Raw genomic sequence first — 26,630 nt, forward strand, 5'->3', positions numbered from 1 at the left:
TTATTAATTCAGAAATCTCTTTTCTCTGCAGAATAGTAGATGATATGTGTACCTCTCACCATACTGGAGTGCTCTGATACACAACACTGACTTTTAAATCCAAATACATAGTAGAAGAAAATATTAGCACATGCTTATTTTACTGGTCTGTAACAGCCCCCTGCAAAGCCCTGCCATACACGTATTCCATGTCAGAAAAACCAGACTGTTTGCATTTGTATTTATCAAAGTGTTCTGCACGAAGAGGAACAAACTAGAGTTAACAGAAGAAAAACACCCAAACCAAAACAACAAACCACAACACCAAAATCCCCAGCCATAGTGAAGACCTTTAAAGAAAGGAAAATGTTCAGTAGATAACACCCAAACCAAAAACGAACAGAGAATTTAGTGTTTCAGCATTGCCTGGATACCAGTTTGGGATTTAGGCAGCCTTGGATTACATCGTCTATTCCCTTGAAAATCTAACCCCACAGTTCCCGCACTGTTTTCTCCCAATACCACATCCAAACTGTGACTAAACACCTCATAATGCTTCTTGGGCACTATTTGAAGCAAACATAGTGTGTACAATTTTATGCGGCACCTACAAGCAAAAGGAAAAAAAGAGGCTCTTTTCTCTACTGAGCAGCAATAAAATGACAAACAGCTAGTTCTGTGCAAAAACTCGCATGATCAGTAACTGTTCCCCCTCCCCTTTTTCTTTCTGTTGTAGGCAACAGGTGACAAAATTCAGCCTCTGACCTCCAGCTTTAAGAATAAGAAAATTTACTTGGTCGACAAGTCATCTAAAATATAATTTTATTATTATTTTTTCAATTAAAATGGAATGAAGAGGTTTAACTGGGCCTCTACATTGGCTTCAGAAAGTAAATGCCTTTCTTAACATCCATTTATAAATTGTAGATGTTTTGTTTAAAGAAAATACAGCCCTCCCAGTTACAAATAATAACCAGTGGCTTTAGATAACTATCTAGTATTGAAAGATCTTAAAAGAGAAAACCCAAACTGCATTTTCAAGGGAAATGTATGTCTCAAATACTTCACTACAATCTCTTTTTCCAATAACTTGCTAACTGATCGTAAATTCATTAATGAATTCTGAGGCAATAACCTCCAATTTTCTTAGCTCTTCCTCCAGACAAACATTACATTCTGATTTATGATTATTTGAAATTTAATTTGCTGGTCGTGGCACTTAAATAGTTAATCTAATTTATGAGACATTAAGCATACCACATTAAAGACTCCTGATATTTTCTTCTTTAAGCTGCATCACTTCAAAAGCATTTTCCCCATCTATTATTATTTAAAACTACTCTTCCTTTGTGTACTGGACACACAATTCAGGAGGCCGTATCAATACCATAGGTCATTTGCCAGTCTCCGTGCTACTCATTAAATAATTTCACTCCTGTCTGCATATATGCAGATGGTCTAGCACAAGCCATGACTTTGCTGCATTTGGCTACACCTCATGCGCTTCCACAGCCTTGAAAACAAAAATATCACAAGTCTATAAATACATCTGCTTATATCACTGTCCCCGTCTTGACTCTTGCATTGCTCGCACATCTCCCAAGCAGCGGTACATGCTGTAGCCGCACACCTGTGTCCCTTTGGGTGAAAAAACCCTTCACTACAGGCTAAAAACATTTCAGTTCTGGTAATACCCATCTGTCAATTCACAATTTAAAAGAATCTTTCTTTAAAGATACAATTTTATGAATATTTACGTGCTTTAAAAAAGCAGGTTTTTGTTTTTGTGGTTTTTTTTTTTAATTAGGAAAGCTTTGCAATTTCTTCCCTTTACAAAAACACAGCTTTGCAGCACCAGCAAAGAGTACCCGGTACAGCAGATGGTTAAAATTCTGCATCATTTTTAATAGCCTTAAGAGACAGCACTGCCTTTTTCCAGGGGAGGGCGGGAGGAGGGGGGGGGGAGAAGAGAGGGGGGGAAAAAAAAAAAAAAAAAAAAGCTGAGAACAGCAATTTGCAGCCCTTTTTCTTTCTTTTTTTTTTTTCCTTGACAGCAGCTAGCCACGCCTCAGTCTGGCCCTTCCTCCAACCTCTGCTAACCTAAAAAGCAGCGCCAACCTGGCAGCAGGCCATATATTCAAAAGTAAACATTATTCTCCTACCATTTTTTCAGCGGTGTTGATCATATCCTGATCTTACCCCCACCACCCCCCCTCCCCATCCCGGCTGTAGATGAAATCCCTGTCTTTGCCCTGGTTTGTTTCGCTTTGCAACTGCATCAAGAAGACATCAAAGTCGCGCTCTTATCTAACATGGCAAACTAGCAAAAAAAAAAAAAAACAAAACGAAAAACCCCAACCCAAGCAACCAAAAACGCGTTAAGAGGGATGTTACCTTCACCCAGGGAAGCAGCAGGCTGTTTTGCAGCGGGAAAAGCAAAGTCAAAGGTATCTGCTGCCCCGCAGAACTGCCTGGTACCACCTTCTCCATCACTAGAGGCACGGGCTCTTCCCTATGCAACGCACACGCCTCTTCCACAGCTGCCGCCAGAAAGCTGGCTTTTGCTTCCACAGCTTTTCCATTTGCTTATGTAATGGCTACAGGAGCGTTTGAAAAAAAAAAAACAAACACCCAAACCCATCTGTCAGCAACGCACATGCAGCCCTGCACCTGACTCTTTGTTATCCCCCACCGTTCGTTCATTCATTCCCCGTCCCTGTCCCTTCCGCTCCTCGCTTCCTCCTCCCACCTTGGACTGCTCCTCATTTATAAAGGCTCTACAGAAAAAAAAACAACCCGCCCCAGATTAATTAAACTAGTTGCCGGTTACTGCTTTTTACCTAGTCGCGCGCTGCACTGAATGGGTTGCTGACACACCGGCAGAAAAAGGAGATTAAAGGGGAGGAGGGGGCGCTTAAAAATACACAAATAGAGGGATACCGCTGCCGAATCCTCCAAGCCCAGCCTCCGAGCCACCCCCCCGGGCTTGTGTGCCGGGCTGGAGGTGTTAGTGGGTGCGGGAGAGCCGAGCCGAGCCGTTCCGTCCCGCCACGGGCCGGGGAGCGGCTGAGGCTTAGAAGGCACCGGCCATGTTGTCCTCGCCGCCCCGTCTCACCGGGTGCAGGCGCTGGCAGCGCGACACGCCGCCCGCCGCGGGGCTGGGGGGGGTCAGCCGAGGGCAAAGTTTAGTGTTCGGTGATGTTATATTGGTATCTCCTAGGGGCGAGATCTGCGGGTGCGTGTTTTCATTTTTGTTAAAGAGACCTCCACACCACCCCCCCGCCCCATCCCCATCCTTCACTATCCCCATGAGCTTCGCGGTCCAGCAGGTGGCACAGCCCCGGGGATTTTGCCCCACATCCTTTCCCATCCCAATGAGCACAGTGGTCCATCAGCTAATACAGCCCCAGGCACTTCCCCATCCATCCCCATCTTTCCCCATCCATCCCCATCCTTCCCCATCTTTCCCCATCCCCATGAGCATCGTGCTCCAGCAGGTAACGCAGCCCCAGGGACTGTGCCCACCTCCTCCCCCCTCCCCCCCCGCCCCCTCCTTCCTCCCCCATCCACCCTTTTTTTTTTCTCTCTAGGCACTAGATAGTACAAAAACGTGGAGCGGTTTAGTCAAAACAGTCATGTGCAAGTAGCCTGGCAAACAAAAGCCTTTATTTATTTATTTAGCTTGCGCATAGATAAAGGAGGAGCCTTTGTGCACATAAATTTCACACACATCAAGAAAGGAGATGCCATGCTGTTTCCCGCGGGCTGACACAGCTTGTCTTGAAGCGCCACAGGACAGCCTGGAGGCTCATTAATAATTGCGTACGGCTCGCCATTTCCATATTTAAATTGCGAAGCAGCGTATGATTAATTAAGAAGAAAGAGGCGAAAGAGGGAAAGGCCTGCGCCAGAAGGGCTGCCCGCTTTAACTCCTCCTTTCCCACCTGCCACCGGGCCAGAATGGGGCTCGAAGGATGCCCTTCCCTGGGGTCGCGGGATGCTTCCCCCTGGGGCTCACAAGGTGCCCTACTCTGGGGGTTTAGGGGATGCCTTTCCCTGGAGTCTCAGGGTGCCCTTCCCTGGGGCCACAGGATGCCTCCCCCTGGGGTACTCAGGATGCCCTTCCCTGGAGTCTCAGGGCGTTTCTCCTGGGGCTCACAGGGTGCCCTTCCCTGGGGCCACGGGATGCCTCCCCCGGGGGTTTAGGGGATGCCTTTCCCTGGGGTCTCAGGGTGCCCTTTCCTGGGGGTTTAGGGGGTGCCTTTCCCTGGGGTGGCAGGGAGCCTCCCCTGGGGCTCACAAGCCACCCTGCCCCTCGGGGTTCGCAGGGTGCCCCTCGGGGTTCGCAGGGTGCCCCTCGGGGCTGGCCGGGTGCCTCCCCACCCCGGCTGATGCCTGGGAACTCGGAGTGAATGTTAATTCTGCTATTTTTGTGTAGTTTGGCAACCACGTGAGCCCTTTTGCAAGGCTCTGAATAGCCACGAACTAATGAAGAGAATTCGCTGCAATCCACTCATCATTAGCTTTTCATTTGGAAAAAAAAAAAAATTGCTTATAAATTTTAGCGTGATTGTAAATTAATGTATTTTCATGCAGCGAGGTTAAAAGAATATTTACGAAGTTATTTATATAAATAAATATTGCAATTAAAATCCAGTAAAATGTGTAATTTGAACTCATCCGAGTGCTCCAAACTATGAAAATATTTCGCGTTGCAACGCTGTGATTAACTCGCACGCAGCGCCTCGGATCTTCATACATAAATGAAGGCGAGTAATAAACGCGCTGTATACAGCAATCAAAATATTTAACAATAATTTATCAGAGATCTTTAAACTTCAGATTATTGTTCCCCCCCCCCCAACACGAGTACTGAGTTTGCAGGCCGAGCCGTAACACACGCCGGGGTCCATTCCGTGTCTCCAAGGGAAGGGCTGTGGATTTCTGCCTGTCCCCCCACCTCGCCCCCAAGCAGCGCAGCCCCAGCCCCTCCCCGCCCGCCGCGAGGTCACGTGACCGCCGCGGGTTGCGCGCTCTCAAGCTCCCCTTCCCCCCCTCCCCCCCCCTCCCCCCCCCTCCGCATGCCTCGTGCACGCGCCCCTGGCAGCGTGCGGGACGGACGGGAAGGCGGAGGAGGGTGGGGGGAGGAGCGCGCGGTGCGGGGGCGCGCGCGGGCGCGGGCGGGTCCGGCGCGGCGGGAGGTCACGTGACCGGCGTGATTCAGCAGTCTGGGAGCGTCGCTGGCGCCCCGGCTGCCCTGCTTAACCCTTCTGAGTTCTGGGATCCTTGTTGTTTTGTTTAGTTGTTTGGTTTTTTGGTTTTGGTTTTTTTTTTTTTTTGCATTCGGTTACTCCAGGATTTCATAAAATCGTAGCATCATAGAATGGTTTGGGTTGGAAGGGACAATAAAGCCCATCCAGTTCCACCCCCCTGCCATGGGCAGGGACACGTCCCACCAGACCAGGCTGCCCAAGGCCCCATCCAACCTGGTATTCAACACCTCCAGGGATGGGGCAGCCACAACTTCCCTGAGCAACCTGTGCCAGTGCCTCACCCTCCTCATCGAGAAGAATTTCTTCTTAATGTCTAATCTACATCTTCCCCCCCTCCAATTTAAAGCCATTCCCACTCATCATTCTATGCCCTTGTAAAAGGAATGGTTGGACTCGATGATCCGGTGGGTCTCTTCCAACCTGGTTATTCTGTGATTGTGTGAAAAGTGACTCCCCAGCTTTCCTGTAGCCCCTTTCTGTACTGGAAGGTCACTATAAGTTCTCCCTGGAGCCTTCTCTTCTCCAGGCTCAACAACCCCAACTCTCTGTCCTCATATGGGAGGTGCTGCAGCCCTCTGATCATCCTTGTAGCCCTCCTCTGGACCCATTCCAACAGTTCCAGACCCTTCTTATGTTGGGGATTTGAGGACTGGACACAATACTCCAGGTGGGGTCTCACAAAAGCTCTGTTTGGTTATTTATCCTCTTTTCATCTTCAATTTCGTAGAATGGTTTGGGTTGGAAGGGACCTTGAAGATCACCTAGTTCCAATCCCCTTGGTTAAGATGTAGTATTATACAGCAGAAGCAAACACTGGCAACTTTTTTTTTCTGCAGATGAGCAGGGATGTGCAAAATAGATAGATGGTGCACTAAACTAAAGCTATCACTTTTTCTTGTTAAGCCAAGAACACTTTAATTGACTTACAAAAAGCCTTTTTTTTTGTGGAGAATATGAATTTTGGATATTACTTGCTAGGCAGCTCCAACAAGCTTGAGTTTATCCAGGTATGAATTAGGCTGGTTATGCTTTATCTCCTTAGTATGCTCATTTTGCATCCTGGTACTAAGTTTCCCTGATGAGGTGTAATCACACTGGTATTATTCAGCACGTTATTGTTCTGAGCAAGGACAGAAAGGAAAGTCTGCAAAATGAAACAAATACATTTATAAGACCCCCATTTTAGGACCCTAATGCCATATACTAGATGGTTGGTATTAGAAAACAATTTCTCCCACCTATATATTAATATATGCATAGAAACGTACGATCATCTAGGATCATCAAACATCAGCCCAACATCACCGTGCCTGCTAAACCATGTCCCACTGCCATGCCTACGCACTTTTTGAACAACTCCACCACTTCCCTAGGCAGCCTGTTCCACTGGAGTCCCTCAGTTTCCTCCTAAGCGTATAGTAACTGCTCCAGTGACAGACTGGGGAGAAAGCTGAAACACCAGTGGTCTGATCAGAGATTACAAGTTCTTGTGTTTTACTTACTGCTATCAACATTCTATTATAGTTTTTACTGGGTGTAATCTGTTTAGCCTTGTAATAGGTGAAGCCACACTGGGCAATTTACCAAAAATCATTCTACAATTACCACCAACAAGAAAATCTTCACCTCATTGACAGATCAGAATAAAATATGTTCTGCCGTGCAGTATGAGGAGTAAGTTGTTATACCCAAATGATTTGCATCTGCGTTGGCATCGAAAAGTAAACAAAGAAACAAACAAGTGAAAACTGAGCAAATCCTAGCCCATAAAGGGTTAACAAAGGTGGGCACAAGCTATTTAAACATTGTATTTGGTTTTAGAGGCTAAAGAATTCTTCAGAGAATGTAGTTTTTTAGCTATAAAAATGTTAATAAATACTTGGTTTAAAATGAATAAAAATGTTGTTGTTCTCTCTTATGAAGTTTGCTAAGTGTAGTCATGAGAACAAATACCAAATATTTTGTTAAAACAAGTGAAAGTTGCATATGTCAAAATGCTCATCATCAGCTTCCTGTATATTTGTTTTTCTCTTGTTTAAAGTAGCCTGACATTGTTGGAGCTAAGACTGGCCAGTCAGACATGAGTGGATGAAACATATCAGTACGACTTGAATTAATTATAGAACATGTGAAAATATGTTTTAAAAATAATTTAGGATGTTAAAACTGGAAAAGTCAGTAACAATTTTAGTATATTTTTTCCTCATTTCTTACAATTAAGGCTTCCCAGTAACAGGAAGCTTATGGGAACTGGCTAGTGTTTCCAAACTCAACTTTACTTCAAATGATCTTTCAGTGCTTTGTAGCTTGAAGGAGTGTGAAGAAGCTACACAGTTGTACCTTACTGATTTCTAACGGAAAAAATACCCCCTTCACAAGCTTCACCACATTATTAAATGATCCAAAAATATTATAGGTGGGGCTAGCACAACTGCCAACAGTTACGGTTGCCAGATACCTCCTATTACAAGACTGCATTTTCAGTTGCTTAAAAACTTTGCCAAACTTAAACTGTTTGGCTGAAAATTTCCGTCACCAGGTGTGTACCTCAGGGATAACTTATTTGAAAATCTGCAGCCAAATGGCTTAGACCTTTCCAAGTATGAGCCTATCAAAGCATTAGTTGTTTGGTGCATGCTGCCAGATTACAGAAACCTTTTCTCTGAGAAGCTCCTGCATCCCCACATTTGGAGTAGGAACTACAACGGGAGGTAGCTTGTTTGGGAAGTGGGCTCAAAGCTTCATTATAGCCAGGATGTAAACATTTCAAAACTTCAGTTCATGTACGCTTGCTAGGGACTTGCTGAAGTTCAATAGGAAAAATTCGTTTGAGAGAACCAGGAATGTTTAGCCTGGAGAAGAGGAAGCTGGGAGGAGATCTTATTGCTCTCTACCTGAAAAGAGGTTGTAGCGATGTGGGTATTGGTCTCTTCTTTCAAGTAACAAATGATAGGATGAGAGGAAATGGCCTCAAGTTGCACCAGGGGAGGTTTAGAAAAAAAATTCTTTACTGAAAGAGTGGTCAAGCACTGGAACAAGCTGTCCAGGCAAGTGGTGGAGTCAACCATCCCTGGAGGTGTTCAAAAAACGTGTAGACTATTTGCAAAAGTAAACTGGACTTCTTGGCTGGGGGAGCTAGTAGAAGCAGGTAGAAAAGAGACAGTGATGAGAAGCCAGGACATTGGCAAGGGAAAAGAGGGAATCACCAACAACTCTACGTTGTTTCTCTATGGAGGTGCTTTAAATAGAGAATTATCTTCTTATTGCCATCAGTTGGCTCAAGTAGCAGGACACTGTGGGATGGCTCAGAATATTCCACTCCTTCTGATGACTCATTTGGATGTTAGCAGACTGCTGCAAGATAAAATCTCTGTTTATGCAATTTGCTTTTAACTTCCCTCCCAACTTCCAGAAATGATGTGCACAACCACACATATTCACACACACATACACATATGTTTTAAAGTTCTGTTAAAACATGATTAAAGGGTATAGAATAAAACAGAAAAAAATATGAATAAAATCTACTGTGCAGCAGCATTTCTCGGATACTGCCCTTGTATGATACAATTCTCACTCAAAGGCCTGTTTTCCGTCTTTTCTGGGTCCCACCTTCATTGAACAGATGGAGCGAAACAATGCCATTATTAGCAGTTACTCTATTTTGTAGTCTCCTTGCTGAACAAGGTGCAGCTCCACGTCTTATTAACTGGATGCTTCTCAAACTGCCCACTAGAGCCTGAATTACAAGGTTTTGCTGTGGCACTTCTTAACATTGTGGTCCTTGAACGCTACTCAGATATCCACTTATTTATCTTCACGAAAATACAGTGAGCTGAAGGAGCGATACTACCCACATTTTAAAGACTAAGAATTTGGCTCAAGCACCCCATCCATAGTGGGTGCCCAAACTGAGAGATGAAGAACCTGGCTTTTCCAGTTACTCAGCTTTACAATGTGCTGCATATATTGGCAATGTACGTTGAAAGCACCTTTCCCCTAGATTTCACTGGCAGTGTCAAATGCTTGCCATCACAACCAAATGGGAATAGGAGGAATCAAAATTAACAGATTTAGAATCCAAGTGCGTTAATAAAACAAAAGTAAAATAACTGGCCTAATGTATTCCTGCTAAATACACACAACTCCTCCTTCTTTACAAGGCAGAGTTTTAAAGCAAGAAATACCACGTGCTAGGGGGGTTATGGAATGTTTCCCATCACCCCAGTTTAATAAATCTTGGGTTTATGGCATTGTAGTGTCAGAACACAATACAAAATAAACTCAGTTTTAAAAACTGTTTTCTATCCCTTAACATATTTCTTTTAAGTAAATCTTAAGATTTGAGAGAGGTTTGACTCATAAGTTTTGAACCGTAGAGTTGGCAATAGCAGTAATGCCTTAGGGAGAGGTGTAACGGGCTTCTGAGTCTTCCTTTTTTGTCTGCAAGTGGAATACAGTACACCTGGGTTATGATTCACAGCTGCTGTAACTGATGACTGCTCAGTGGTTGCATGGACCAACTCAGGTGTTCTGTACTGAGGGCAAGCACTCACGCTGCCAAATGACCATCAGAAACACTTGCCAGGCCAAAGTACCATCAACTTCCCTAGTTATTTTTTCCCAAAGGAAGACTAAACGGTCATAGAGAATGCACATTTCTTTTACACTGCCAGAGGTGGGAGGATACATGTCAGGGCAGCAGGGGGAGGCCATAGTGCTCTTTCTGGAAAGTCTATAGATATCTATAGATATTTGTTGTTATTTCAGATGACTGTTATTCTAGTAGCAATTTCCTCTGCATCTTCTGAACTTTCATCCTTGTTTCTTAAATATTTTAAGAGTTTTGAAGACTGCCTGGAGCTGAAAATCATTACTCAAAGAAACCTGTATTAACATGAATGCCAACATTATTTTTACAGGCATCTTTGAGACACTCCAACTGCAGTACAGCTTTAGCCTAGCTATGGAAGCAAAACTCTTAAGTGGGATAAATCCAAAAATCATGGCAAATATGATTTGTGAAGTTAAATGTGAGTGTATTTGAAAAGAAGATTGTTTTTCAAGGTGAATGATTTTGTAAGAACTCACTGCAAAGAGATGTAACTGTAAGAACCTTCTTAATTTCAACAGCAAACCTTGAGGTAATCAAACAGAAAGGCAGGATGCCACTGATTGAAGAATAAGCTTCTACATCATAGCTTAATGATGCAGACAGCAAAGATCTTGAACTAAAGCATGGTCAGATGACAGTTTCCAGCAGCAGATGTAGTATACTTCAGTGAAGCACCAAACGGTTGCCTGAATATACACTAGATACAAATTACTCTCAAACTATGATAATAATAGGCAAAATGTTGATAACATAGTTCCCAATATGAGGACCAGCATCTTCTCAGTGGAATAGTGATGACGGTTTGGGGTGGAATGCCCTTCATACGATGTATTATAATCTGAAACCAACCTTGCTCACAGCAAGCTTGACCAAGACTGAAAAAAACTGTTCCAGGAGAGAAGCAGTCCAGATATTCCAATCCCTGCAAAATTATTTTTCTCATTCTTTCCTCATCTCATGACTCCTATAAAAGTTCTCAAGAAATGCACTGATAAAAAAACTATGTTAAAATCACATTCTGAAGTCCTCACAGTCATAGGTCAGAAGAGCTGACTTACACGGAAGAAATGTTCCAAAACAACTTGAATTGTTGGCTAGCATGCAAACATTTTCAGTGAAAAAACCCAAACAACCTGAATGTGAAAGCAGCTCTTTCATTTTCATACAGGATGTTAATTTAGTTCTGATAAAATGTTTTGTTTTTAAAAATCTGTTTCTTTGGTAAAGATTCACCTCTCTGCACTCTCTAATTAGGGAAAGATATTTTGGTAAGTGATCTAATGAAGGAAAAGTAGGAAAACTAAGAGTTAAAGTTGCTATATTTACGATCCACACTGTTAATTCTGAAGGGTGAAAAGGCAAGTGAAAAAAAAGTGCATAGGAGATGAGAAAGTACTGGAGCTTCCTTCTTAATGTGGTTCCCAGCTACTCAAGTGTGGTTTATACTCTGAATAAAAGTCATAATATTCTTATCTAAACCATCTAAGAGCAGTATTCATTCTGGTTCAAGAGACACGCTCCTGGGAAGTCAGGCTGATGCCTAAATAGAAAAATAGTGGAAGTGGAACACCACCACTTTCTCCCCTGAACAGTCCTCTATTGAATGAATTAAAAAAAAAGTCAAAATCTACCAACCAGAAATTTAGACTTATCTAGTTAAGTGTTAACTTCTTTCCTAGCTTTTGTTTCTTTTTTCCACAACATTCATTGCTATTGAAACATGGTTTTTTGTTTATGAATTTAATTGTAGCATAGGACTGCTTGATAAACAATGTTTATGCATTTTGTCACATTAGTTTCTTCCACATAACTATGCATGCTGGCACTGAAAAATATCTTCCACGTGTTTTTTTGTTTAAATAGATTAATTTTGGAATTATTTTAAAATAAAATAAATGATTAAAAATGGGGTGGAGTAGTGAAATCAGTGTTAATTGCATTTTGAAGGTGATTCTGACATTTGAAAAAGTGGCCAAGCACATTCTGCCTGCTTGCTTTTATACAGATACATCTGTCAGAAATTCATGCACAAGCTTGTATGGGACTCCTGGTATTGTGTGTTGTAAAATAAATCTATATTGCTCTGCTCCCAATCTAAATATACTCATGACTAAAGCTCTCACATGCAGATATAAATCTAGCAAATCAAAATCTGTTTCCATGAGCTGTAACTTATTGAATTTATATACAAAACCTAACAGGCAATGAAAAAAATTATATCAAAGATTACTTCAACTCTACTATAATACAATTCTACCTTTAGATCTTATTTTATTGAATGATTCATGCCTTATTGGCTTTTCTAGATTTGCTTTTATATTTCCACCTCACTATTTTAAGATGTATTATCTTTAATCCAAAAACTGCCATCCTACCTAAACCTACTTAGAATGTTCTATGATGAAATCTCATTGAGTGAAGATTAGTGAGAATTATGGATCTTTCCCAGTGCAGTCTGAGGGAATGTACCAACCACAGCACAGCATAGCCCAGAAATGGCTTATCCACCTTTAATTTTTTTAATATCAAGATTTAAAGCTACAAAATCTGAATATTTTTTTTTCTTCACTGAGCAAAAATAATACAAGATACATTGAATTTTGTTCAGCTTGTTCTTCACAGCAGAATGTTGTACAGCTTTCATATAGTCATGTATTATTTGCATTATGGGAACAACCTATGAAATGGTATGCAGTTTCTGTAGAAAGATGCTAACAGGGATTAAAATCTCAGAGCTTAAAACAGGACAAAACTCATCTGGAACTTGACTGCTATGTAGGAAAATATCCTATGTAGAGCCACCACAGATGTTTTGCCTGAATCTGTCTGCACATGCAATTAGCAGAAAATGAACAGAAAATTGCAATTATTTGGGAAAGACCAGGGCAATTATTTTAAAAAGTAAGTTGAAGCTCTTATATTCAGTACTTTCTGTTCACTTAAGATACAACACCACTCACCATTTAAAACCTAAAAGAATTTTTTTCCTTTGTCATTTAAAGGAAACTGGAGTTTGAAGTGATCAGAATTACTGAATATTTATAATGCAGTAGTGTGCAAGGACTGTGACTGTGGGCCTCACTGTGTTGAGTGCAGAGCAAAGACAAAGACTTTGATTCTTAAGCCTTTAGGGCAATGGCCCATCTTATAAAATAAATAAAAAACCAATCTTACACATTTGTAATCTACCATCTCTATTTTTAGTTGAAGAAGTAACATTTTAAGGGTATTCCCCAGTAGTTCAGAGATGTTAAAAGAGCAGCTACAAGCAATGAAGTATTAATTAAAAATCCACTATGAACTTCAGCACTTTATTTACTAATCTAAACATTTTCCTTTTTCAAAATATATAATAGGTTACTCTAAAATCTTCCCTCCTTCCCAAATTCTGACTGAGTTAGTGCATTATTACTTGTAATGGAAAATCTCATATGCCTTTTCTGCAATAAAAATGTTTAAAGCATAGAATTATCTAGAAGTATGATTTCTTGCAGTGGTAACTGCAAAAAATTAAAGAAAAGAATAAGTTGGTGCTTTTATTTTGTATTCTCACACTCACCGTACTTAGTTCAGTGTTTTTTAAATGGAAAAACTTAAGATTAAAAAAAATTCCACGTGTGAGGTTTGTTTATAGTTCATATTACTTGGAAACAACTTTTGTTCTTCAGATATATTTTAAAGGCAGAAAAATATTAGTTGCTGTAGCACTAAGAGTTCTTGATATATTGAAGAGTAGAGGAAATAGTCTCAGAAACTATGTAAACTGCTTCCAGCCTGAACTTAGCAGGCTCCTTTTTCTGCCAGTATTTCAAAACATGTTTAGCTGAATAAGCATATTTTCAACATTACAGCACGGTGTAATCACTTTTTCATCTGATCAGCTCTTCATGTATGCTTTATTACAAAAAGGTGAAAAGTTACATATGGTGAAAAAACCAGGCATAGAGAAATCTAAAATTAAAAGAGTCTAAAATATTTTCCACTCTCCCTCAGCACCCTTCCCCAGTAAAATGCATGAAAAAACCTCAGGTAAATGATGCGTGCATGACTCACATGGGAGTTTCATACAGTTTCCTTTCTACCGTGAGCCTCACTGGGATTCTTTCTCACTGGTACTAGCTACTGCGTGGTGCATGGATGTTGTTAAAGACGTTATATTTCACCTGGAGCGAGCTAAATGGCTTAAGCAGCACTTGAGAAATCACTTCTTTCCCTTCGCCACACCACTCCAGCGCCAGGGAGTGGGGGTGTGAAAGCTCGGGCTTACTAGCAGAGAGGAAAGAGAGTTGCTGGCACTGAGCTCTCCATGAGGAGGCCTCCTGCCAAAACTGCCCAAACACTCAGCCAGAAGCCGCTAGCCTTAGAGGACACCGCACAGACCATTTATCTGCTGAGACTCAGAAGAGTAATGAAGGTTGCAAACAGGATGCAAAGCAAATGGTTGCCAGTATGTAACTGTCACAGGACCTAGAGGTCCCATTCTCCCCTCCATTCAATGGTCTTACTCCCTAGGACTTGAAAGGACTCAGGATTTCACACAATGAAGCACTTGTTCAACTGCAAAGGGAAAGGCTACAAAAATGACAAAGCAGAAACCGTGTCTGTATGAAGCGAGGTATAGAAAGGAGCTTCCCTGCTCCTCTCTTTCCAGACTTCAGAGGGGATCGCTTGCTTGGCTGGTGTGAACACCTGTAACTCAACTAGAGTGAGGTTGTCTCACACCAGCCTGCGACTTGGGCCATGCGTGAACAAGGCTGGAGTAAAATATCACTGTGAGGGCAGGTTAGATGTAGTTTGATTATCATGCTGAAGAAAGTGAGCTCAAGATGTCATTCAGTTCATTTCTGTGGTGTGGAGGAGAGAGCATGTGGTTCAGGAATGCAAGCTCATACTTTCTAAGTCATCTCTGGCTAGTGCCTAGATTCAGGCTCCATGACTGAATATTTGAACACCTACACAGACCATGTGCAAAAAAGAAAGGGAACTGTTTAATGGAAAAATGACTGTGTATCAATTGTGGGTTAAACATTTTCACATTGTGTCACTGTTTATAAAAAATAATTGGCAAAGAGAGCGCTATGGCAGACAGGACTGCAAATTGCAGTACTTTACAGAGTTTTTTCAACTTCTGGTGACCTTTTGAAATAAATGGGTTTTGTTGGCACTAAGTATTTGTTAACTGCTGTCCAGAATTTACTGTTGATACTAATTAGCTCTACACAGGTACTTCAGTTCCATTCTTAATATTAGGGCACTGACATGGTAGAGCATGCTTTGGGAAGCTGATAGAAATACAGATACTAATGAGGAGGAATACGATGCAGGGAAAGTCTGCGAGCAAGAACAGTGATTTGGGGATGTGTCGCAGTTCATGCTGAGTCCCAGGAAGCGCTAACCGCTGCACATGGGACTAGAACCCTGTCCGCAGGGAGCACAGAGGGGCAGGGATAAAAAGAGGAGGGAAAAACTGGATTGTCATTGTGGATGAGGTCAAAGAAAGTAATCCATTCATCCACAAGGTAGAATTCATGTAAAAGCTCTTCACGTAGATAATAAAAAGCACAGTCCTAATTTGCTGTGGTTTTATCTCTTCTGTGTAGGAGCTGATGAGAAGGTGAGAGACCTTTATGTTCTAGGTCCAGGATTTAAGTGCACAGGCCTAGGACAAATCTACTTGCCCATATTTTATCAGCAATTATGTCTGTGAGATCAAGAACATGGTCATCCAGTGCTACCTACCTGCATATTTGAGCAGTACGCTCGACTTCGCAGGGAACTAGTCATCTTCCCTCTTGTTTTCCCTGAACATATTTAGTACCAATGGACATAATGGGGCAGAAGGATGTAACTGACTCTTCTCTGATGGAGCAATACCCATTCAGGTGGGCTTGTGTTTATACGCAGATTGAATTTCTTGTATTTATTTGTCTGTGTTACTGCAATTATTTTACATTTTGCCATGCTCACGCTGGTAAACACCAGGGACAACAGCCTGATTAATGATGACAAGACTGAATTAAGGATGTGACGAAGGGTGGTGTGATCATACAGATTCAGTGTTTTTGCATGAGCAAAATGGGGAAGAAAGAAAGATGAAGAGATAAACAAATGAAAATTCCGTCTTTAGAATAAGATCAGTAATCCAGGAACACAATATGGAAATCAAGTAGCAGCAGGGCTCCCTTTAATTCCAGAGCTGTATGTTATGATTTAGTGTTGTCTGTTGTTCTTTCAAGGTTAAGGTATCCAAATATTGGTAAATACAAATAAAAATGGGGGAGGAGGGAAAGGAGAGTTAAAAATTATGCAGCTAATCGAAGAGTGCTCCCCCATTACATGGGGCCTTTTCATTTTAAAATGTAAGTCAAAACTAATCATGAGACCATGACATATGGCACTTCCAGCACAGCTGGGCAAATAACACCCTTGTGTGTTGATTGTGAGGTCAAGTGATACCAATGTTGAGATTTGCAACCATCACCACAACAACTGAGTTTGCTTGGGATTATCAGGAGCAACTAAGAATGATTCATTTGAAAGAAAACTCATGCATCTCTTTATTTATTATTTAACTAATGGGAGGGCCACTGATCTATAAATGTTCATCTATTATTTAGAAAGGAAAATGCAGTGCAGTATTTTCCTCCATATGTGAGACTATTTCCTTCTCTTTAAGGGCTAAATATAACCATTTATAAATGGTCAAAAATAGCTTTTGAAACATATTACAGTATTTTCCAAGTTACAGAATGTGCCTGAAAAAAATGCATTATGCCATCAAACATAAATAAATCATACTATTTCACATGGGGAAGTTATGATGATAAACCTGCAAACACCTCCATCTTCTGCCTGTAAATATGCTATATAGAAGTCCTATCCTGAATCACCAGCTTTCCTCACCGCCTCAGGATCGTTATAGATCAGAAGGCCTTGGCTAAGAGTATCTTCAACCAGAAGAACTCAACTGTCAGTATAAAATGCTTTACACAGATAATAATGTTATATGATGTCTGCTCTGTCTGCTTTTCTCCTAGACCACCTGAATATTAGTTAAGCTTTCCTCCCATCTCACTTTTTGGTCAATTGAGATACATTCTCTTTTCTCTCTGATGCCCTCCAAACCATGGAACTTAAGTAAATTTCTATGCTGGTCCTTGTGTTCAAGTACTGTTCAAATACATTACCTTAACAGGTGTTATGTTTTGTCTAGGTTACAACTTATCTACAGTGTCTGCTTGCACAATTTTACAGCAGAAGAGTCTCTCCTGAGATGGCAGTAAACTCCACAAAGCAGAGTTCTGCAAGTCTGAGGTTTCTTTAACTTATTTGGAGGCTGAACCTGGGGTTGTGCCTTTATATTTGAGTCATTTTTTCCTCATTTTCCACCTGTCTTTTTCTAAGCAGAACTCAAACATGTCAAATGATGGCAACCTGCATGCCTGATTCATACAGAGCTTTTGCAGAGCAGCCCGGTAGTGAAGGAACCATCAGGCCTTTCCTCTGAAGAGGTTTAGTGGCCTTTTGTCCTTCCTGCCAACTAACTACTAGTTAGAAGGTAAAATTTAGCTAAGATAGAGAAGCTTTAAGGCACATCATAGGGCTAAAAGCATACAGTTGTATTTATAACTTTTCATCCAGGGGGTCTGTTTACCAATTTTGAAGTTCCAAAGGATGCTTTATTGTGTACATTATCTGTAAAATGACATCCTAAAGTATCTTCGGACTTTAGAAGGCTGCAAAGCCTGGGACACACCGTCAACAGAGTCTAGCCCGCTTATATAAAGATTACCTGCATAAACCCATAAAGATTTATAGTACAATAATTTCCAATAGAGTCATTGATGATTTTGTCTGAACTCCAAGATATTATTATAAGAGGTCAAAAAACCTCAAGACGAACTCTATAGCTTGGGAACCAAGAGTGGGAGGGGAGAGGCAAAAAGATGATTATAGAACATGTTCTAACCTGTCACAGTGAGACAAGGCTCAACTTGATTGCTTCACTCATACAAGTGGACGTGTGTTCAAATATAGACGTGTTCTTACTCTCAGTTGGAAAATGTTGGTGTGTGCCAGCCCAAAACCCTTTGTCTGTGAAGCAGTTGTGCTTGAGCACCTGCCCTGTTCACCAGATGTGGCTCCCTGTGATTTCTGCCTCTTCCCAAAGATGAAATCGGTGCTCAAAGGAGCACAGTTTTTGTTGGTAGAAGGTGTGAAAGCAAAAACAATGAAGACCCTAACAGCCTTTCAGGAAATGATCTGTGCAGTTGCTTTGAACATTGGCAGCATCATATGCGGGTGTGTGGCAGCTCACAAGGGAACTATTTTAAAGGCAATCATAGTTGATTTTCTTAATTAGTTAAATAAAGAGTTACAGACATAGTCTTGGTTTTTTTGTGTTGGACTTCGTATGCAAAGACAGTAGCCAGCAGCTATTCAGAAGTGTTCAGAGAATGTGCCAGCAGTTAGTAAGTGAATTAATTTTTCACTTTTAAAATACTTTCAAGAAATGAATAAGCCACAATAACAATAGAATCTTTAACAATTTTACTTAAACAAATGTTTGGACATCTGACATGCTAGAGTGAAGTATGATAACATCTATCATCAGCCAATGCTGTAAAATTATACAGCATTTCCCTGCAGTCAGGAACTGCATGAGGTTAAAATGCTGTGCTGTAGAGGCAGGCAAAGAACTTCCTTGCAGAAACAGAATCACAGAGTCCTTACAGTTTTTCTCTACCATCACCAGGTATGCACATTAAACAGGACTTTCAGGTGTGTAACTCAGAGGCACCAGGCAACTAGCCCTCACTAACAGTGGGAGTTACAACTGTGAAATCATCTTTCAGATAATTAAAACCACAGTATATTTAACAAGATATTTGTGGCACAACCAGATTTATGGATATGAGTCTCCTTAAGTGAGTCATATAATGCTGACAGAAACAATGATACAAACTAATGTAAAGCCATATCTTCCTAATGTGGAAAAAGAAATCTGTTTTAAGAAACCATTAGGGCATTCTACATTTTTCCTGGGCAATACTTGAATCTTTGCATTTTAAAACCAGTTACCAAAAGTTTTGCTACATTAAGATCAGAGTGCTAGCAAGCGTTAAATTCCCTAAAAATATTTTAGATGCTTCTTATGGAATGGAATGCTAGAATTTTCCAAAGTCTGATATCTCAAGTTGTAATTTGCTCTAAAATGAGTGTCATTTGAGGAATAAAACTCAATATTTCTATTCCACCTAATTACCGGACTCTAAAACTGGGCCACTGACCTGAGCCTAAATATTGCAGCTACCGTAATTCTTAGGTAATAAATCATATTTGTGATAGAAGTTGATTTTTCTGTTAGATTTCTGCCTTTCTGGGGTAACAGAAAATTTTGGATTTTAGAGGAAGTCATGAAAGAGCTGGATTAATAATAAAAATGCATGAAAAGCAGTTTATCTGGTTGTTATCACCATACTGCTAGAAAAGAGCTAACTAAACTGGTTCTGGATGGGTTTCTTTTGTCCATTTTCACTTTGTTTAGAAGTACTCTTTTTTAAGCAAAGCGTTATAAAATGCCTTTGAGAGTAAACTGTTTAGTTCACCTCTATCTCTCATGCAATTTAAAATTTTATAGCAATGCATGCATACACACAATGAAACAAAATGGCTGCAGAATTAGACTCACCATCATTAAAGTAATTAAAATGCAGTTTTAATATTTAATGGTAATTATTCTTTTAATAGCCCCTCCAAATTATAAGAAGCGGATAGCTAGAGCTTTCCCTCCAGCAACAGCACTCTAACCCCACCAAGGGAAGAAAAGCACTCCTTGCGAAGTGTGCCAGAAGGAGCCCCAACCAAGCATTGCATCTTCCTTTTCACAGACACCCAAAAGTTACACAAAGCGGTCAGAGCTGGCCACATTCCAGGCCAACATTCCCTGTAAAGTGAAAATCCTTTGGTTATGTCAAACAAAATCCCAGAGGTACTATATACAATACCTAACTCAGTTTCATTTCTGGCAAATACAAGTCTGCTAAATGCAACAAGTGCAAATCCCTCTTTTTGTAAGAAAAAAGAAATGAAATTTATATTGCTAAGCATCCTAACCACTCCCCAGTGGCTTCCACCTTTTGCACACAATCGTGCCCCCATTCGAGTGTCACAAAATAGTGTTCTGGGACAGAAGGACTATCTTCACAGTTAAAACACATTACATTTAATTTTTTTATCATTGTTAAGGGTACAGCACTTTTCCTTATTACTGAAGGAAATCCGGTGTGAAATCATAGAATCATAGAATAACCAGGTTGGAAGAGACCCACCGGATCATCGAGTACAACCATTCCGATCAATCACTAAACCATGCCCCTTAGCACCTCGTCCACCCATCCCTTAAACACCTCCAGGGAAGGTGACTCAACCACCTCCCTGGGCAGCCTGTTCCATTGTCCAATGACCCTTTCTGTGAAAAATTTTTTCCTAGTGTCCAGCCTAAATCTCCCCTGGCGGAGCTTGAGGTCATTCCCTCTTGTCCCCCGTCACTTGGGAGAAGAGACCAGCACCCTCCTCTCTACAACCTCCTTTCAGGTAGTTGTAGAGAGCAATGAGGTCTCCCCTCAGCCTCCTCTTCTCCAGGCTAAACAACCCCAGCTCTCTCAGCCGCTCCTCGTAAGACTTGTTCTCCCGACCCTTCACCAGTTTTGTTGCTCTTCTCTGGACTCGCTCCAGAGCCTCAACATCCTTCTTGTGGTGAGGGGCCCAGAACTGAACACAGTATTTGAGGAGCAGTCTCACCAGTGCCGAGTACAGAGGGAGAATAACCTCCCTGGACCTGCTGGTCACACTGTTTCTGATACAAGCCAAGATGCCATTGGCCTTCTTGGCCACCTGGGCACACTGCCGGCTCATGTTCAGTCGGCTGTCAACCAACACCCCCGGGTCCCTCTCCTCCAGGCAGCTTTCTAGACAGACTTCTCCTAGTCTGTAGCACTGCACAGGGTTGTTGTGCCCCAAGTGCAGGACCTGGCATTTGGCCTTGTTAAACCTCATGCCATTGGTCTCAGCCCAGCGGTCCAGCCTGTTCCGATCCCTTTGCAGAGCCTCCCTACCCTCCAGCAGATCAACGCTTCCACCCAGCTTAGTGTCGTCCGCAAACTTGCTAAGGGTGCACTCAATGCCTTCATCCAGGTCATTGATAAAAGACATTGAACAGGGCTGGACCCAGCACTGAGCCCTGGGGAACCCCGCTTGTAACTGGCCTCCAGCTGGATTTCACACCATTTACCACCACTCTCTGGGCCCGGCCATCCAACCAGTTTTCCACCCAGGAGAGTGTGCGCCTGTCCAGGCCAGAGGCTGACAGTTTCTGAAGCAGAATGCTGTGAGAAACTGTGTCAAAGGCTTTACTGAAGTCCACGAAGACCACATCCACAGCCTTCCCCTCATCCAGCAGCCGAGTCACTTTGTCATAGAAGGCGATCAGGTTAGTTTGGCAAGACCTGCCTTTTGTGAACCCGTGTTGACTGGGCCTGATCACCCGATTCTCTTGCATGTGCTTCATGATAGCACTCAAGATCACCTGTTCCACGACTTTCCCTGGCACTGAGGTCAGACTGACAGGCCTGTAGTTCCCTGGGTCCTCCCTGCGACCCTTCTTGTAGATGGGCACAACATCAGCCAGCCTCCAGTCCAGTGGGACTTCCCCACTCTTCCAGGACTGTTGGAAGATGATGGAAAGGGGTTTGGCCAGCACATCCGCCAGCTCCTTCAATACCCTTGGATGAATCCCATCCGGCCCCATAGACTTGTGACTGTCTAGTTGATCTAGCAAGGCTCTGACCACCTCCTCTTGGATCATGGGAGCCTCATTTTGCTCCTCTAGCTCCATACACAGACGGAACAACTTTCTTTACAATTAAAGACTGAGGCAAAGAAGGCATTAAGTACCTCAGCCTTTTCCTCATCCCCTGTCACTGTTGTTCCTTTTGCATCCAATAGGGACTGTATGGTCTCCCTAGTCCTCCTTTTATTATTTATATATTTATAGAAGGATTTTTTGCTATCTTTCACAGACTTCGCCAGTCTGATTTCTAGCTGAGCCTTAGCCCTTCTGATTTTTTCTCTACACAATCTCACTTCCCTCCTGTAGTCCCCCCAAGAGGCCTGTCCCCTCTTCCAGAGCCCATAAACGTTTCTCTTCTTCTTGATATCACTCAAGAAATACTGCACAGCAATAATATTAGCAAGGGAGGAATTTCTTATATGGGACAGGGTCAGGGCTCCTGTGCTCCTTTCATTACCTCTGTCATGGCCAGGTAATTCAAGATATCCTTTGTCAGACTTAACTGTTACTGTATACGGTTCAGACTTGAACTACATCAAAATGCACAAACAAATGGAGGTCTCACATATAGGCACCCAAAAGGAGACTGTTCTCAACACCAATTCCTCAAAGAACTCTTGCATTTAATTATTTGTGTCTGCACAAGAAATACTCTTAAACTTCTACTGTACATAGCAGAAATAAAAAAGGATGATTAAGCTGTACCATGATTATTTCTTTAATATAATTAAATATATTTACAGTAGTGTTCAGTTGTGTTGATTACCTATCTTCTTAGAGGTCGCATTTAACAATGCAAGTGTGCCACATAGACATGCATCAAAGAGTAAAGTACTATGAAAAATTATATCTTTTAGGTTTTAGAGTGCAAAAAATTGAGATTAACACTTTCTAAAAATAATTTAATTTCTAACTTAACTGATTATGAAAAACTTCAAAAACTGAAAAACTTCAATTGCAAAAACCCTAAAATCAATATCCACTTTCTTCGGCACTTGAATTCTATGAGAGCAAGTGTTCAGGAGTATTTCCTGTTCTAATAGATTAATGAAAAAATACTGAGATAAAATACTAGTGTGGGGTAAGATGGGGAGTAAAGCTATGCTTAGCTGTACAGTACATTTTTGTACAGAGGCCCACATGCACAGAAGCATCGCAAAAACTTTTCATAATGGGAAACGATCACCATTAAATTTAGAACCTTCATTAACTTCTGGCATGTTACTTGCTTATTTGACCTAATTTTCCCAGTCTGACTGAAGGTTGCTCTCAGTGTGTCCTGAAGCAGGTATGTAAGAGGGTACACTGAAGTTAATCAAAGCAAGAGTTTTTTTCTCATCTGTCAAAGATTTGACAAGAAGAGAATATGTTTCCTTTGAAGGGATCCAAGTTCTGGTTTTCACCTGAATTTGTCCTTTAACTTTCCCACTGTGCTCCCTTAGTCATAGCTAGAGGTGAATGGAGAAGATGAGATTTCCTGTCAATTCTTTTGTCGAAGAACTGACAACTAAAATCTGTCATTAGCTCCTCTGCCATCCACCACAGAAAAATTCTAGCAATGATCAGCCTTTGCAAACTGTAGTGCCTGGTCATGATCAGTACTGTTCTGGTTTGGACTTGAGTTTGGGAGAGATGCAAAGTAAACAGAGTAAAAAAGAGATCTTGGGATCATTTAGCATCCATGTGAGCAAATTGCCTCTGTAATATCCAGAGAGGCAGACAATGATGGGCTGTCAGAGCTCTACAGGGGAACTGGGGAGGGGTTGCATACACAGCTGCGGAAGAAGGACAAGCTGTGGTGGGGATAAGGGCCTCTCCCGAGACAGGGGTAACATGCCTGAAGAAAATGAAGCTCAGTAGGCTCTTGGCAGTATCAGGGCATGTAAATACTTGTCATGTTCACAGGCTTTTCTTAATGTCTATAAATTGAATAATGACATAATGAGGAAAATAGCCATTTGTTCTAATGGTAAAATATCAAAAGCATCCTACCTCTTCAAAGCTAGAGTATGCAGATTTGTGGAGTCTGAACGCAGCCAGCAGTCCCTTTGCAGAGCTAACAGGAGAGAAAAAACACAAGCTGAAAGATTTTTAGAGATAAAACCAGTGTCCAAAAAAAAAAAGAAAAAGAAAAAAAGAGACCAAGTAGAAGAAAACCAAAGAACCAGATAAGAAAATCCCATCTCCTCTTCTTTTCCCATCTTAAAATAAAGCAATTCTCAAAAGTTGATTTATTAAGATTTTAAATTTTTTCTCTCTGGAAAACTGAAAGCTCACAAGAACCTTATCTATGGGATCTCTGCAAATGTCCTCACACTGCACACACCTAATTAAAGGATTTGTCTTCATCCAAAATTACTGGGATACGTCAGTAGGCTTCTTGCCCATTTTCTGTGGCACAGAAATGTCAATAAGCAATTTCTGTCTCTTCCCTCCTCTATTCACAACCAATTCCATAAAACCAAACAACCAAATTCCTCTGCTGGTCAGGGCTGCGACCCTCACAGAATCAGTTGCGGTCCAGGATGCCAAACAACATCCAAACTGTGCCTGCAACTTTTGTTTTCACTTACTAGTAATCCAAGGGGTCTAGGAGGTGAAGGAACCCACCTGAATAGAAGCAGGAACTGGCATAACAGCTGCTTTTCCTACATTAGCATTTGTAGAAAGAACGCGCGTTTCACACTAGGCCAGAAAGCAGCATGTATTTTTATAAAATAAATCTCTATCCTACAGTGAGTGAACCATTACAGAATATAAAGCTATTCAGTCTGTGTGCTTCTCACCTCCCTAAAATTCCAGAAACAATGAAAGAGTATATATGTATGTATACACACACATGTGTGTGGATTGAAAGAATAATGCCAAGAAATTAATTATTTGGTAAATCTGACACACTAGGAGAGAATTACTGAGTTTTTAAGAGTAAAATAACTGCCGAGAAAAAGAAATCTACTCTGAAAGTCTATACTGTTCCAGTACACTCAACAGGATTTGAGAAAAAATATGAGGATTTTTTTCTTCATCCAGAACCAGGATATATTTATATGTTTGTACTGTAGTCTAGATGTTTTGTTGATCTCTCTTTTCAGAACTAGCTACAAGGATCTTCCCAGTGCTCAGTTGCATCCCTGATTATGAAAATACTTAAAACCACAGAAAGGATATATGACTGTGCAGACATGCTTTCTGACTTGTCAAGCTACCTTTTGATTACGCTGTATTCTTTACAGATAGGTCACTACTTGCATGCATCCACAAGTTAATCCTGAATGAAATAATTAGTGAATGAAAGCACTGTTTTGTCACATGCAAATTGCTTTATGCCTTGCAAACTTTTGGGAAAAAATAGGTAAGGGTAGTAACAAAAAAAGGACTGTTGTAATTACTGTGCAACTTAATACAGCTATGAACAAACATATTATCTATGTATCCTATAGAGCCATAACCAAGATGCTTGTAAGTATGAAGCATACAAGCAAGTTAGAAAAATTGTTTGATGAGGATAAATGGCTGCAGATAAAAACTTCAGAATTGCATTTATTTGTTCCTTTGTCCATACCCAAACCTTAGCAGTGACTGGAGTTGATGGGATTCAGCCTACGCTTTCATTGTGTGGATGGCAGTCACTCGTATCACTGTATTAAATGCTTATTTGTCCATTTTGAAGCTAAGATTCTAGTTTTACTTCAGAGCATGACTACACATGCAGATAGCTTACTACTACTCCATTAAAGCCATGAGGCAATAATTGCTGAAAACATTCTTAGCAAATCAATCATGACTGTGTTTTTAAAATTCATTTCTATGTATGGTAAAATATTTTGCCTATTAAAATAGTAAAAACTGACTGAAATATTTTATTTACTAGTGCACTCTTGTGACAGAACTGATTTTTTAAGAGTTAAAATTAAAAAAAAAATACCCTAACTAAATATGAAATGTTCTTCCCAGATGAATTTCCAACTACTGACCATTTTATGCTGTTCACAGCATATTAGTAGTTATGTAGGTTAAGAAAGGAGGTTCATAAACAACATTTTTTGTGCTTATTACTATTATTCTGTCATGTCTTTTTCAATGATTCATCTGTTAAACCCTGTATCTTCCCTTTAATAGATTACATGATTTTTAAAATGTTTATTGTATGGGATGCTTTTTCACAGTAAGGTTTAATATTTGTAAACAATTCCATTTAAAAGATGCTTTTGCTATTTGCATGTGTCTTACCCAATAAGGCATTTTAAAATAACGTTCTCAACTGTATTTCTAAAGGGTCAGATGCAACTTGGCATGGGTAAGACAATGAACTGATTATACCTAAGCATTTGTTTTGGGGTAATTGTTTGCAGCTAGTGCAGCTGAAGAGTTAAAGCCATGTGCTGAATTTAAATCTATAAACATGAAAGATGGTGCCAACTTGGCAGCGAGTCACGCATTCAAAAGTAAACGGGTCTCCCTGGCTGCTTCAAATGGAGGCATCAATACGAGGTTTAGCTGCTGCCTCTCTAGTTTACAGATGCAACCTTCCTTGCCTATGTTGCCTTTTACTCAAAACAGTCCCTATTTGCAGAAAGTCTGTTTAAAACAGACCAAGAAAGGTCACAGTTTGCATTTCAATAAGCATATTAAACGGAGATCTGGCATATTTTATTGCTTCTATAAGAAAAATCTCAGAACTCAAGATACAACTCTAAAGGCAAACAATTTTTGTAACTGAGTTTTAAATAAATCAAATTCAAGAAGGGCTGACTGGTTTCAGAGTAATGGGGCTACAGTAAGCTAGCCTAGAAATGAGATGTCAGCTCCTAACAAACCTGCAATAGTATCCCTCACAATGTATTCAGACACACCATTTAAAATTCAAAATGCAGTTTGAAGGAATCAAATTACAGTGGATAAATCTATATTT

General features: G+C 41.1%; 1 protein-coding gene across 1 annotated transcript in view; it reads left to right on the forward strand.

Moving 5' to 3' along the window:
- LRP6 (LDL receptor related protein 6) overlaps window positions 1–8,376 on the forward strand; it is a 704,489-nt gene extending 696,113 nt beyond the window's left edge. The window contains exon 24 of the transcript XR_011337960.1: window positions 8,362–8,376. The gene's annotated coding sequence lies outside the window, so the exon portion shown is untranslated. The remainder of the gene's footprint in view (window positions 1–8,361) is intronic.
- The last annotated feature ends 18,254 nt before the right edge of the window (window positions 8,377–26,630 follow it).

The sequence above is a fragment of the Phaenicophaeus curvirostris genome, chromosome 1 (genome assembly GCF_032191515.1).
Source record: "Phaenicophaeus curvirostris isolate KB17595 chromosome 1, BPBGC_Pcur_1.0, whole genome shotgun sequence".
Classification (NCBI taxonomy): Eukaryota; Metazoa; Chordata; class Aves; order Cuculiformes; family Cuculidae; genus Phaenicophaeus; species Phaenicophaeus curvirostris.